Source organism: Lissotriton vulgaris, chromosome 3_1 (genome assembly GCF_964263255.1).
Source record: "Lissotriton vulgaris chromosome 3_1, aLisVul1.2, whole genome shotgun sequence".
NCBI lineage: Eukaryota > Metazoa > Chordata > Amphibia > Caudata > Salamandridae > Lissotriton > Lissotriton vulgaris.
Window position 1 is genome coordinate 1,336,612,408 of NC_141689.1, and position 13,674 is coordinate 1,336,626,081.

General features: G+C 43.6%; 1 long non-coding RNA gene across 1 annotated transcript in view; it reads left to right on the forward strand.

Moving 5' to 3' along the window:
- The window catches only part of LOC147727840 (uncharacterized), a 75,585-nt gene extending 74,512 nt beyond the window's left edge, over nucleotides 1-1,073 (forward strand). Inside the window, exon 4 of the long non-coding RNA XR_015309347.1 lies at nucleotides 786-1,073. This is a non-coding gene — a long non-coding RNA (uncharacterized LOC147727840). The remainder of the gene's footprint in view (nucleotides 1-785) is intronic.
- The last annotated feature ends 12,601 nt before the right edge of the window (nucleotides 1,074-13,674 follow it).

Consider the following 13,674-nt stretch of genomic DNA (forward strand, 5'->3'; position numbering starts at 1 on the left):
GCTTGTTTATTGACCTGTGGCTCTGAGAATCCAAATTTACACACCCTCTAGAGCTCTTAAATCATCAAACCAGACAATCATTCTTTTGGGACACATCACCAGATTTCGTATGGGTGGATGCACCTTTACCTACTTGCTGGTTACTCATTGAAATGATCTCTTGCTTAAACCTCGCCGACCCTCTGATTTAGCAGCATTTTGGAAATGATTGATAACCCGGTTGTTGACTGTATAATTGTTGTTTTGAAAGGGTGCTATGCCTTCTCTTGCCTTGCCCTTGTCCTGAGTCAGTACTTGGTCTTGCGCTGGGATATCCCCTTGTGGCTGTGTGTGCGCTTTACAAATATTATAAATGAAAATTGGCCTGCTATTCTTTGATTATTTCTGTCTTGGTTAGAAATTTGATACGACGTTTGCAACGTTACATTTGTTATTAAACTGCTTACGAGTATTTAGTGTATTTTTCCTTTGCCTTTTAACATCGTGATGCAGAGCTTTGAGATCCCTAGAATATTAAAGTCTTATTTTTAACCTGTATACTATTAATTACAGGGAAGTGTATATGTCCATATTGTTTACATATATGTTTGACCTAGTTCCCCTTTCCATTTTCTGTGTGAATTGTTTTCCCATAGACACTATCAAGTCTTCCTTTTATGCAAATGCATGTTTTATTGCTGCATATTTATTTTATATTCGGGTTTAAATATTTTCTGAAAGTGTTTTTCTTTAGTTGTTAAATGTGCTTTTTGTGTATTAAAGCATGTATTGTTTTATCTTTACAGCCAATGAAGACACCATATTGAAATGAAACACTACCTCTTTTTCATCTGCGGCTCCTCTGAATGGTTAACATCTTTAATTGCAATATGGTTTATTTGCAGTGTCTAGTCATCCATCAGTTTATAGCTGAATTCATAAATCTGATTTATTTTGTGAATTGACAGCATTTCTACGACATTAAATGAACATTGAAAATTTACTTTTGAAAATGGGTCTTCTGTCATTTAAGATGTTTGCTCTTAATGTTATTGGAATTGATATTTGATGCAATAAAACTACACGAAATAGTGGCTACAACTAATTTTATGGGAAGGCAAAATATTGAGGAGTGTAAAACCGGTTCTGTCCATATAAATTGCACTCTAACTTTGTTTTGAAATTTTAAAGCTAGAAGTACGATTCCACCATCATGCTATTTTAAGAACCGAATTGCATGTTTTGTGAAATATCGCAAGTGAAGATATAATTACACTAGTGGGTGCCGACAAGCCATAAAGTTGAAAACTGCAATTAAAAGTTGTTGTGAGTTGGAAGTAGGGAAACCGTGAGAGGCGCGAGAAGTAGAGCGGGCTATGGAGCAATCCGCAAGCCTCACCCAGACCTAGTCGGGTAACCTCCGGGGGATCACTGAGCGCACACTTGGCAGCCTCCCTAGTGAAAGTCTGCACTCACACTTGCTCGCATAAACACGCTCACCTGTGTCCCTGAGGCTGGCTGGCTGACTAAATGGTAATTGCTCACTGCATACTGTTTGTAGAAGGGGCTCAGTCCTGCCTTGGCTCCTGTCTGCCACAGGTGGTCGCACAGATGATGGAGGGATGCTGCACGTCCCCTTGCGGGGGGAAGGCCATTGCCGTTAGAGCCGGAAGAGCTTCAAGGAGGCGAAGGTTTCAGGTGAGGGCTTCAGGGAGGGCCGAGGCCAAAACGGAGCCAAGTAGAACTGTAAACTGTGATCAGTCGGCCACCCCGGTAAGGGATCCCAATGCTGGGCCCAGATGACAAAACGGAGGCTAGAGCCGTGAGTCACGAGCTCAATCGCAGCCGTATCGGCAACGCCCTGCTCACTCACTGCAAGCATCAAAGCGAAAACCACAGCCTATGAAGTCACAAGCTTCCTTAATTAGCTGCCACCTACACCATTGCCATTTTGACTTTACCTGGGCGTGCTTATAAGAGCTCCTATGAGTTCTTATGAGCGCCATAGTTCTAGATTGAATAGCCCAGTTTACTTGAGTTTTTAGCTGTCTGCACTCCTGCTTGAACCAAGAGTTGTATTCCCTTTTAATGGTTAACCACAGACACTGTAAATTTAGAAGCCAATTGTTTAAACACTGCAAAAAAGTAGGACTGTGCATCTGAAAATGTATTCAACCCTCCTGGATCCATGTTCAGAGCAGCTGTCTCTAACATACATGATAGGAGGTCCTGGTTAATGAACTGGAGCTTTTCTTTGTTAGGAGCAAGTTTGTGTCACTCCATGCAGCTCTTAAAATTAGATGTTATCACATCCTGGGTTGCATGGCATACTCTGGACAAGCTGTGCAACCCACTCCATGGTGACAACAAGCTGAGGCAAAGTGGGTTATGATCACTTTCTAATCTTGCCCACACAACCATATTAGCAACAATGTGCCAACCACTCGGGTCTATCAGGATGTAGTCAATACGACTCACATGATTGAAGTTATTGAACGCATCTGCTCTCTTTCTGTCCAATTTAGCTCCACAGTTTGCTGGCCTCAATCCGAATTCTAGAGTGAGGGCCTTAGTTGAAGTACTACCCGAGACCATTTTTGATGGGGGTAGGTCCAGACAGGGGATTGACCAAGGTTCTTCTTCTACTACTACTTCCCACACATCGTCCCTATCAAAAGGTGATGTTAAAGTCTCCAGCTAGAATCAAAGGTTAGGGTATCTTTCTTCCAAAAGCACCTCAAGCTTTAGCAGGGTATCAGATGACCTACCACTCCTGGTCCCTCTGGAACACCACACCAAGGTTTCTCTGTCACAGACATCGTAAATGTCAATAGTAGGGCATATTTACCCCTTAACTCGAATTCCCAGAATATCCCAGCTGTCAATGTTCAGCTGGGATACTGAACAATGAAGAGCAAGCCTGACCCGGATCAACAAGTCCCCGGCAGGACGACCTGGTTTATTACTAGTAGAGGGAAGCTGGAAGCTTAAATACCCAGAGCAGTAGACTGGATCGACACACCAGGTTTGCTACACAATGCAGAATACAAAGATTTCTATGAAGTCGTTCCAGTGTGGCAGCGACAGTTTAGACTTCACCCCAGCCAGATTCCATGAGAATACTGAAATCATGGGTGGTGCCTCAGGAATACATTGGTGGTGTTGAGAGGGTCAAAGTATGTGGGTTTCACACCACAGAATCCCAATGGTGCCAGATTGCCCATTGAAGCATGTGGGCTACTCCCCAGCACACTATCCATGGTGGGGATAATAGCAGGGGTTTGGTCCTTGGTTGGAGCAAAGGGGGCAAACAAATGAGAATCTATGGATGGGCTAGTCACCAACAATCATAACACTCTGAAGTCAATCTATCTCGCCCATGAAAAAGACTTCACCTTGATGAACATTTACAGTGAGAGAGGCCAGGGACAATAGGCTTTAAATCAATGAACATATTGGAAAATAATATAGATTTGTGGCTTAAGTTTGGAATCAAAGTCAGTGATCTTATCAATAGTTATCCGAAAGCTGCAGACACTCAGCTCATGCTAGAGCCTCATCTCACATAAAACCAAGCACTCTGCCTTCAGGATTGTTAAGGCCTGCCATAGGAGTGACTTATAGGTGCATATGTGTCTATATATAAGGTTAGATATAGGAATACTATATCTAAGCAAGGGGTGATTACACGACCTTGCCTCAGCTGAGTGATCAGCCAGTTGTGTCAATGTGGATGGCCAGTCATGGTTGGCATAAAACATGCTGCAGCCTCTGGTAGGCCTTGGGTGCACCTATGCCCTGGCTACCTAAGGTACACTATACAGGGGCTCACAAAGGTGACCCAACACCCAATTGGAGATGTACCTAAAGTACATGGAATCCATTTTACAGTGAGAGCAGATAGCCTGGGGCCCTGATTAGCAGGATCCCAGGCCAACTAAGTCGAAAACCAGCTAAACACTAGGCAAAAAGTTGGGGTAACCATATAGTCAGATATCCACCTTCCTACAGGGAGAGCATGTGAGAGATGGCAGATAATGTGAGAGATGGCAGATAATGTGAGAGATGGCAGATAATGTGAGAGATGGCAGATAATGTGAGAGATGGCAGATAATGTGAGAGATGGCAGATAATGTGAGAGATGGCAGATAATGTGAGAGATGGCAGATAATGTGAGAGATGGCAGATAGGGTAAGTGAAATGGCAGGATGGGAAATAACGTGAGAGAGATGGCAGGATCGGAGAGAGGATGAGGGAGATGGCTGGATCGGAGAGAGGATGAGGGAGATGGCAGGAACAGAGAGAGTGTGAGAGATGGCAGGATGGGAGAGAGCGTAAGGGAGATGGGAGAGCGAGAGAGATGGCAGGATAGGAGAGAGGTTGTCAAACGAACAGCGAGAGAGTGGGAGGAGCCGCAGGAGTGGGAGAAGCAGTGACGCTTTAGAGTGCGAGCGAAGGAGGGAGAGACGTGATGGGAGGGAGAAACGGCTGCGATTACAGACACTTCAGGCGAGAGGGCGCGTGAGGATGGGAGAGAGGATGAGGGAGATGGCAGGATTGGCGAGAGATGGCAGGATATTAGAGAAATAGCAGGATGGAAGAGAGAATGAGAGAGGTGGCAGGATGGGAGAGAGCGTGAGAGATGGCAGGATGGGAGAGAGGGTGAGAGAAATGGCAGGATGGGAGAGAGCGTGAGGGAAATGGCAGGATGGGAGAGAGCGTGAGGGAAATGGAAGGATGGGAGAGAGCGTGAGGGAAATGGAAGGATGGGAGAGAGCGTGAGGTAAATGGCAGGATGGGAGAGCGTGAGGTAAATGGCAGAATGGAAGAGAGCGTGAGGGAGATGGCAGGATGGGAGAGAGTGTGAGGGAGATGGCAGGAAGGGAGAGAGCGAGCAAGATGGCAGGATAGGAGAGAGGTTGTCAGATGAACCGGGAGAGAGTGGGAGGAGCCGCTGACTGGCAGGAGCGGGAGAAGCAGTGACGCTTTAGAGAGCGAGGGAAGGAGAGAGAGACGTGATGGGAGGGAGAAACGTCCGTGATTACAGACACTTCAGGCGAGAGGGTGCGTGAGGATGGGAGAGAGGATGAGGGAGATGGCAGGATGTTAGAGAAATAGCAGGATGGGAGAGAGAATGAGAGGTGGCAGGATGGGAGAGAGCGTGAGAGATGGCAGGATAGGAGAGGTGAGAGATGGCAGGATGGGAGAGAGCGTGAGGCAAATGGCAGGATGGGAGAGAGCGTGAGGGAGATGGTAGGATGGGAGAGAGCGTGAGGGAGATGGCAGGATGGGAGAGAGCGAGAGAGAGATGGCAGGAAAGGAGAGAGGTTGTCAGGCGAACAGCGAGAGAGTGGGAGGAGCTGCCGGCGGGCAGGGGCAGCAGAAGCAGTGACTCTTCAGAGAGCGACGGAAGGGGAGAGAGACGTGATGGGAGGGAGAAACGGCCGCAATTACAGACAGTTCAGGCGTGAGGATAGCAGAGAGTGACACTGTCAGCAAAGGATTGTAGGGCATGAAAAAAAAGGAGACGCTTGCAGAGGTGACGGGAGAGAAGAAGAGACAGCCATTGGAGAAGGGCCAGAGACAGTGGGTATTGGGGGAGAAAGGCGAAATTGGCCGGGAGAGAGAGCAGCGTCGGAAACACAGTTAATTGGACATGAAGTGAAAAGGGTGTATGGTTGGAGGGGGTACTAAAGGCGGCCGCTGCTGGAGGTGGGGGTGGGCGAGGTGGAAACGGAGAGAAAAGCTCCAGAGGCAGAAGATGGGGTCAGGGTACAGGCGTGGAACAAGAGGAAATTGGGCACAGGCAACATCCATAATAGCAAGTGCACGCGGACAAACCCTGCCAACCCATCCTGCCCCCCAGGCATGAAAAACAGACAGTAAGGGCCCAGTTGCAGCCCGCCCTGGCCGCCCGCCAACCCCAGGAGAGGGGGCCTGTCTCAGCAGCATGCAGGAAGAGCGATTCACTGCGGCTGGAACAAGTGGGCCTGTGTGCAGCAGCAAGGATAGGCAGAGGGCCCTGCTTATTTTGGAACAGATGTATTGCATTGAAAAATAACATTTACGAGGGCTTGAACTAGAGCTGAACGACAGCAGCTCTATCTTAAGAAGTGTCTTTGCTATCAAATAGACGCAGACAGCACGGCTGGCGTGTCTGTGATCGCCAAAATGGTTTGTGAGATGTTTGTCCCGAGCATATTTAGTGCCTTGATTGTTACACAATACTTCAGTACAGTGCCCTGTTATAATTTCAGGGTATGTCAGCAAGACTCTCGGGATGATGCTGGCGGGGTAGGGGCTATACGTGAAGGAGGAGGGTGGACATTGACTGCTGGAGAAGGAGGTGTAGAAGATCGAGGTGGAGACAAAGAAGATGGGTGAAAGACCTCTAAGAATGCAGATATGAGCGAGTAGCCGGGACTGGTTCACAAAAAGGTATTAATGGAAATTGGTTACTAGCTTCACCAAACCGCGCTGTAATAAAACCAACCCTTCTAGGATTAGGATCGGACCAGTCTCCATTCTCACAAGCAGTGGAAGGAAATCCACTCCCTGCATGGGGCTGCAAAGGCGGAATACACGTAAAAGCAGACCATCAAACTCAGGAAGCAATAAACAACATGCATTCAGCAAAGAACAAACAGCTGCAGGGGTAACATGAATATTCATTACAACTGCCTGCACACACATATAGAGCGGATATGAGCTGGCCAGAGCATCGCAACGATCCAAACTTCCTGGACTACAACAAACCCAGGAGTGGTGCGCGCGCGCGCTTGGGAGGGCAGTCCTTACTTTTCAAGCACTCCACTCGTGCTTGTGGTGCGCCGCTGCTCGCTCCCGCCAGGTGGATGCCGCCACAAGCACAAGTGCAGTACTTGAAAATGAGCAGAGCGACGGCTGAAGGCCCTCCTATGCAGCGCATGAGACCTAAAAATGAGTGAGAGCAGGGGTAACAGCCCTCCTGGCCTTGACCCGGATATTCACCTAAAAAAAACGTGAGAAACTCAAAAGAATGAGCAACATACTGATGGTCAACAAGACCTCTTACCCCTCCAGCAGTGTGCCTCTCAATGGCACAATTCATAATGGAGCACCATGCCTGGGGGACAAAAACACCAACAGAAACAGCAGTTGGATCTGTAGCTCACTCGAAGCCGGGCTTAGAAGGACAAGACCTAATAAATATTTGGGGTCACCCCAAGGAGAAATCCAAGCTCCTTTCAGTCCAAAATGTACACAATGTTCCTTCTTGAAAAACCCCGGAACAGCAATATTTTCTAAAAGCGGAACTATAAAAGGGCTGCAAACTCCACTTCAACCAGGGAGATTTAATCTAATCTTACAGCCCCCAACTAAACCAACTAACTCACTAATCCACTCAAATGGAAAACTCTGCAACAATATCAGCGGAAATAACAGCACAGACTCTACTGCTACTTGACAAAACTTCAAAGTAATGTTAAAAGTTGACGATACTAACGGGTCAGGCAAAGATGCAGAACATGGCAGTGGTTCTCATGACGCTCAAAAAAGGCACAATGGGAATGAGCGAGCGCAGGAGCTGCAGGATTGCCTACTGGGCAGCTCACATAATGCTCAAAACTCCTTACAGTCTTTGAAACCTGCCAAGCCTGCTACTGAGCGCAGCCCTGAGACAGTTATCTCAAAACCGCTTCAGCAAGGGGGGTCAAAAACTGGCCTAGACCCCAAGCTCCATCAAGTTCCCTACCTGGCAGCAGAGAGTCATCTTGCCACAGATACTTTAAAATGACACACAACTCATTCTTTCCCTCACAAGACGCCCAGTACCCGGATCAATTTCAGTGTCCGCAAGGCTAAAATCACTCACGGGTTGAAGACCAACTGTCTAAAGCTGAAGACTGAAATTGTGATTTTGGGAAAAGCAAGTCCCCATGGGACTCCATCTGGTGGCCATCAGAGCTAGGACTGACTCCAACCCCCACCCCACCACAAACCACATCAAAAAGCTTGAGACAATCATCGACCGTAAACTCTATATGACTGGCCGAGTACAAGCCTCATGTTTCTACACCCTGAATATGCAGAATTAGATTTTCGAATTACTCCCGTTGCAAACCATTCATGCCATGGTCACAATCAAGCTGGACTACCCTATGTTATGATCAGCAAAAACGCTTTCCAGAAGGCTTAAGATCATTTAGAACTCAGTGGCCAGAACCACTCTCAACCTCCCACAGCACACTTGCATCACACCACATCTGAAGAAGCTCTACTGGCTCCCCATTCACTAACTAGCACAATTCAGACTCTTCACCCACACGTACAAGGCAACTAAATAGCTCTGGTCCAGCATAGCTCCACAGTTGCATCTGGTTTCACAAAGCTTCCAGACTCCTCCACTCAGCCAGACTCCTACTTTCACAGTTCCTATGCATACGGAAATCCAGATCTGGAAGTCTAGCTTTCTCATACATTAATTTAAAAGCTTAAAACAGCCGGCTGCTGCTACACATAAGAGCCTCCTTCTCTCATTCAATTGCGAAGAAGCTGAACACTAAGCATTACTAGGGCCTACTGGGACTACTTGGAAAACCTAGTCTCAACTGCTCTGCACCAGGATACCCTCCCGGGTTATAGTGCACTCTACAAATCTGCATAACGTAACAAATTTTGGTTAGAAAATACTTGAAGAAATAAAAACCATTGTTTTAACAGGTATTAAAAGTCCAATTCAATAGTGAGGTCAAATTATTGACAAGTATTAAGGAAAACTTAGAAGTTGCTTTTCCCTCTCCCTGATGCCTCTAGATGCCCATTTGGATTTGCTCTTGCACTTCTGCCAGCAAAGAATTGGGCTCAAATACGCCTAGGTCCCGGTGTACTGTGACCATTGACGATAAGCATTTTATACTTTTTTTTTTTTAAAGCTTTTTTTATTTGTGTATTCAGTATTATACAGTATATATCACAAAGTAAAAATGTCTCAAAAGCTTATAATTACATTCATTTTCAATTTAACGCAGTATGTAGCAATTTACTCAAAATAACATCCCCAAATTTGATCGAATTTTTTTGTACCCCTGATTCTTTTAGCATATAATTGTTCACTTTTCCTAACCCTTTTCATTTTTTCAAACCATTCTTGAAACGTCTGAACATTTGTTGAAAACCAATTCTGAAGCAATAAAGATCTAGCAAAGGCCATTAGAATGTAAATAAATTTTGCCAAATAGCTTGTAAATGTGCATTCAGGATCATATCCAAATAAGATTTTTTGCATTACATGGAATTAATAACATATAAGTTTTTAGAAAAGCAAAGATTTCTTCCCAGAAAAAAAATAATTTTGGAACAATACACCATAATATGAGACCAAGTGGCCTTCACGCAATTACAATGTCTAAAACAACTGGCAGATGCATTGTTATACATTTTGGCAATGATTACTGGTGTGCGGTATAATAGCCATTTGCTAAAATAAAGAATTTGACGCCAATTGGCGCCGGGCAAGACATAGAAATTAAATTGATTAATAGTTTTCCATACTTCAGTTGATAATACTAGGTTTTCCTGTGTAAGCCATTTATGGATAACTTTAAAAGTTAACTCATCCTCCCGACCCTGTAGCGGGCATTGTTTCACTGCCCCAGGTTTCTTCACCTGATCGTTAACAAAAAGTTCTAAAGCTAATGGAGAGGAATTATTAGTAATAATACTGGGGTCTAACTGCATCAAAGTAGGGTAGATCAAGTTAGTGTAGGACCCGATTAACAAAAAATTACTGGAAATCAGACATATATCGTTGACAGAGAGCCAGGTCCCATTCCCCAAGAAATCAGGTAATGTTTTAAACCCTGCCTGCCCACAGTTTTCTATAACAATAGGATCAATTTTGATTCTTAAAAAAGAAAAGGCGCAGATTAAAGGAGTTGTTAAATGAATAGGAGGAAGCGAATATCTCTTATGCATAGCATCGCGCCTTCTAAAGAACCAATTTAGGGTCTTGTAACGAACAAATTTGGGTGATTTCGGCACAAGCAAAGGGAATGGAATTTGAATTTCTAAACATATTAAATCCCAATTTTTTTTTATAAAAAACCCGGTACCTGGGTTTGTTTTTGAATCTCTCTAGGTACTGCTCAAAGTATGCGTAATAATAATCTTTCAAATTTGGTAAAGAAAGACCTCCATATTCAGTTTCTGCAGTTAAAGTCCGTAAGTCTATTCTAGGCGTTTTTATTTGCCCAAATAAATCTGGAAAACATAGATCTATTTTCGAAAAAAAATGTCCCAGGCAAATAAACTGGAATTGATGAAAATAAAAAATTAAAAAGTGGAAGGATTGACATTTTAAGCAAAGCAGTACGGCCAAGAATAGATAACATCAAAGGGTCCCAACGGGCAAACGTTAATTGAACTTTTTTAATTAAGGGAACAAAATTGAGTGAATATAAGTCGAGGATATTAATGCAGCCTTGTAAATCTATGCGGAGGACTGGGTCTGTCCCCCCACAAACCAATATTTGTTTTTTTTTTTTAATTAATTCGATAGCCTCCTAGGGAATTCAAACTCTTCAAAAATTTTGAGAATGAGTCTGTGATGTAAGATCGGGTTTAATTAGTAACATGATATCATCTGCGTAGAGTTTGATCTTGGCCATGGCAGTGACTGCTGGAGTGATCTGAAGACCATTCCTAATTGCAACTGCTAGTGGTTCGATAAAAAAAGCAAAAAGAATAGGTGACAAGGGGCAGCCTTGCCTGGTGCCACGTTGTACTGCTATTGAGCCTGCTGATGATTTATTTATAATTATGTTTGCTCTAGCACCTGTGTACAGATTCTGTATTAAATTGTGATATATGTTGTGAAATAGCAAACTTTCTTAAAATAAAGAAGTGTCCCAAACCACCAAATCAAAAGCTTTCTCTGCGTCCAACAAAAGAACCACGGCCTTGATCCCCCGTGAATCAAAGTAGTCTAATGCCTCAACTAAAAAATGTAGGTTTGTAAATAATTGTCTGCCTGTGATAAAACCGTTTTGATCGGGATGGATCAACTCCACCGTAAAATTATTGAAACAAAGTGAAAGCAATTTGGTGGTTATTTTATAATCTGAGTTTAGGTGGGTAATTGGCCTATATGAGTTCGGATCTTTGGGTTCCTTCCACTTTTTCAAAAAACTAATGACTGTACCTTCATGGAAGGATTCAGGAATTTGCCCTCCTTCAAGCATTGAGTTTAATAGCAGACATAAATCACTAAAGGAGCTAAGGAAAACATTAAAAGACTCTCAAGGGAGGCCGTCGGGGCCGCAAGCTTTACCTAATGGAAGGTCTTTTACCACTGCTTCCAATTCTGCTTTAGAAAATGGTTTTTGCATATGTATTTGATCTTTTAGGGATAAACTTGGAATTTCATGTCGCCCTAAGACATCAGATAGCTTTTGGTGATCAATAATGTGATTTATTGTATAAATTCTGTCAGTGTTGAAGCATAATAGAATTTATTTCGGACTGAACGAATGTTTCAATGTGAGTAACAGGATCTTTTAAGGAATTAATCATATTGGAGGCCGCCTGCTCTTTTACTTGCCAGGCTAGAAATTTTCCTGTAAAGTTACTCTCTTTGTATACTTTTTGTGATTGTTTTCGGAAGACCTTTTTGCTTTGTTCATAGTAATGGGCACTAAGCTCATGTTTGGCTTCTCTCAGTTGATTTAAAACATCACAATTTGGTTTGCTATGTTGACATAATGTGAGCTCCTGCATCTTTTGTAGTAGAGAATTCCTAGAGATTTTCACAGCAGACCACTCAGCCGCATCTTTGCTAATAAGTATACCCCGTATAAAGGCCTTTAAAGAACCCCAGATTATATGAAGAGGGGCTGTACCTGTATTTCGATCAATATATTCTACAATCTCTAACTTTAACGCAGATACCCAATTCAAATCCTTTAAATACATTTTGTTAAACATCCATCTTTTCGCAGCTTTAATGTTCTCTTCATAGTCAAAATTGATCACCAGCATGTCATGATCTGAAAAACCATTGTAGTAGAATTTCTGAGAACGAAATTTGAGCTGTATGGAGGCCATAAAAAAATCTATGCGGGATGAGGATTTAAACCTACCAGACCAGCAGGTAAACTCCATTTTCCGTGGATTTCTCAGGCGCCACGGGTCACACAATCCTAATATAGATATGTAATTTAGCATAGTCCTAAAAGATCTAGGCTCAGACTGTCTTTTAAGGGATGAAGTGGAATCTAAATTAGAGTTCATAAGTATATTAAAATTACCACCTATAATGTCTCCACCTACCAATAACAGAGATTGAAACAGAGTTTCATATATCTGGGGACTGTCCTCTATAGAGGCGTAAAATCAAACAAAAGTAATTGAGTACGATGAGATTTGAATTTACATGAAGCCCAGCACCAGCGACCAAGAGGATCGCTTTCTGTCTGGACAATCTGTCTCTAAATTTTTATTAAAAAAAAGAGCAACTCCACGTTGTGAACCCATTGCACATGAGAAACCCCGGAACATAGCCCAGGTTTTAAACATATTAAAATCCTCTTTTTTTAGAAGCAGTAATAGGAGTCTCCTATAACATTACCACTGCGGGATTTTCAGTCCTAATCCAAGATTCTATTGCTTGCATTTTTCTACCGTTATTCAAACCATTCACATTAAATGATACCAATTTCAACCCCTTATTGAGCGGCATGATACATGATTTACTGCAGAAAATAATACAAAAATGTAATCACAGAATACCTTATTTCACCAAAGTGCCTAGCAAGTGAATTTTTACAAAAAATTGTTCTACTGCAATCAACCTCAATTTTTCCAAATTTTCCCCCCATAGTCCCAATCCCCACCCCGCCTTCACCTGTGGTCTTCTTCCTGTACTCTCCCACGCTGGCCACCGGTGCTTTTCCCCTATCCTAGAGGTGTCTTGGTATAACACCCCATAGCCTCCCAGCATCCCCTCCCTGACCACCCAACCGTGCCCTCCAAAATTCCGTCAGTTATCTTTAACCAGGCGACATTTTACTAAGCAGCTCTTGAGCCTCTGCAACATCAGTTAATAAATGAAATTTGCCTTTGATCAACACCCTAAGTTTAGACTGTTGTGCAATTGCGGCCTGAGCTCCCTTAGCCTTGAACAAATTAAGTAGTTTAACGAACTCTTTTCTGCGGCGAGCCGTAGCCGCAGACATGTCTGAAAATATCCTGCATTTTGCTGTAGCACTGACTACGAATTGACCTTGTTTAATGGCCCTTGATAGAATGGTCTCTTTTATTAGGATATCCGCAAAATTCAGCAGGATCGTACGAGGGAGAGCAGAATTGGGAAAAGGTTGGGCAGGTACCCGATGAGCTCGGGTAATCGTCAGGTGACCTTTGAACTCCGGTATGACTTCATGTAGCAAAAAAGAGGACACCCATTTGACCATATCAGTCCCCTCAATTTTCTCGGGAACCCCGACTATTCTGAGGTTTGATTGACGATTAAAGTTTTCAAGTTCATCAAGCTTGACTTCTAAGGCTTTAGAGGATTTAGAAGTACTTTGACCATCCTTTTTAACCTGAGACATCTCATCCTCTAGGACTGAAATCCTAGCTTCGGTTTCCTGAAGGCGGTGGGGAAGAGTGGATACAAGGTCCTCAATTTTATCCAAACGATTCTGGATCCCAACC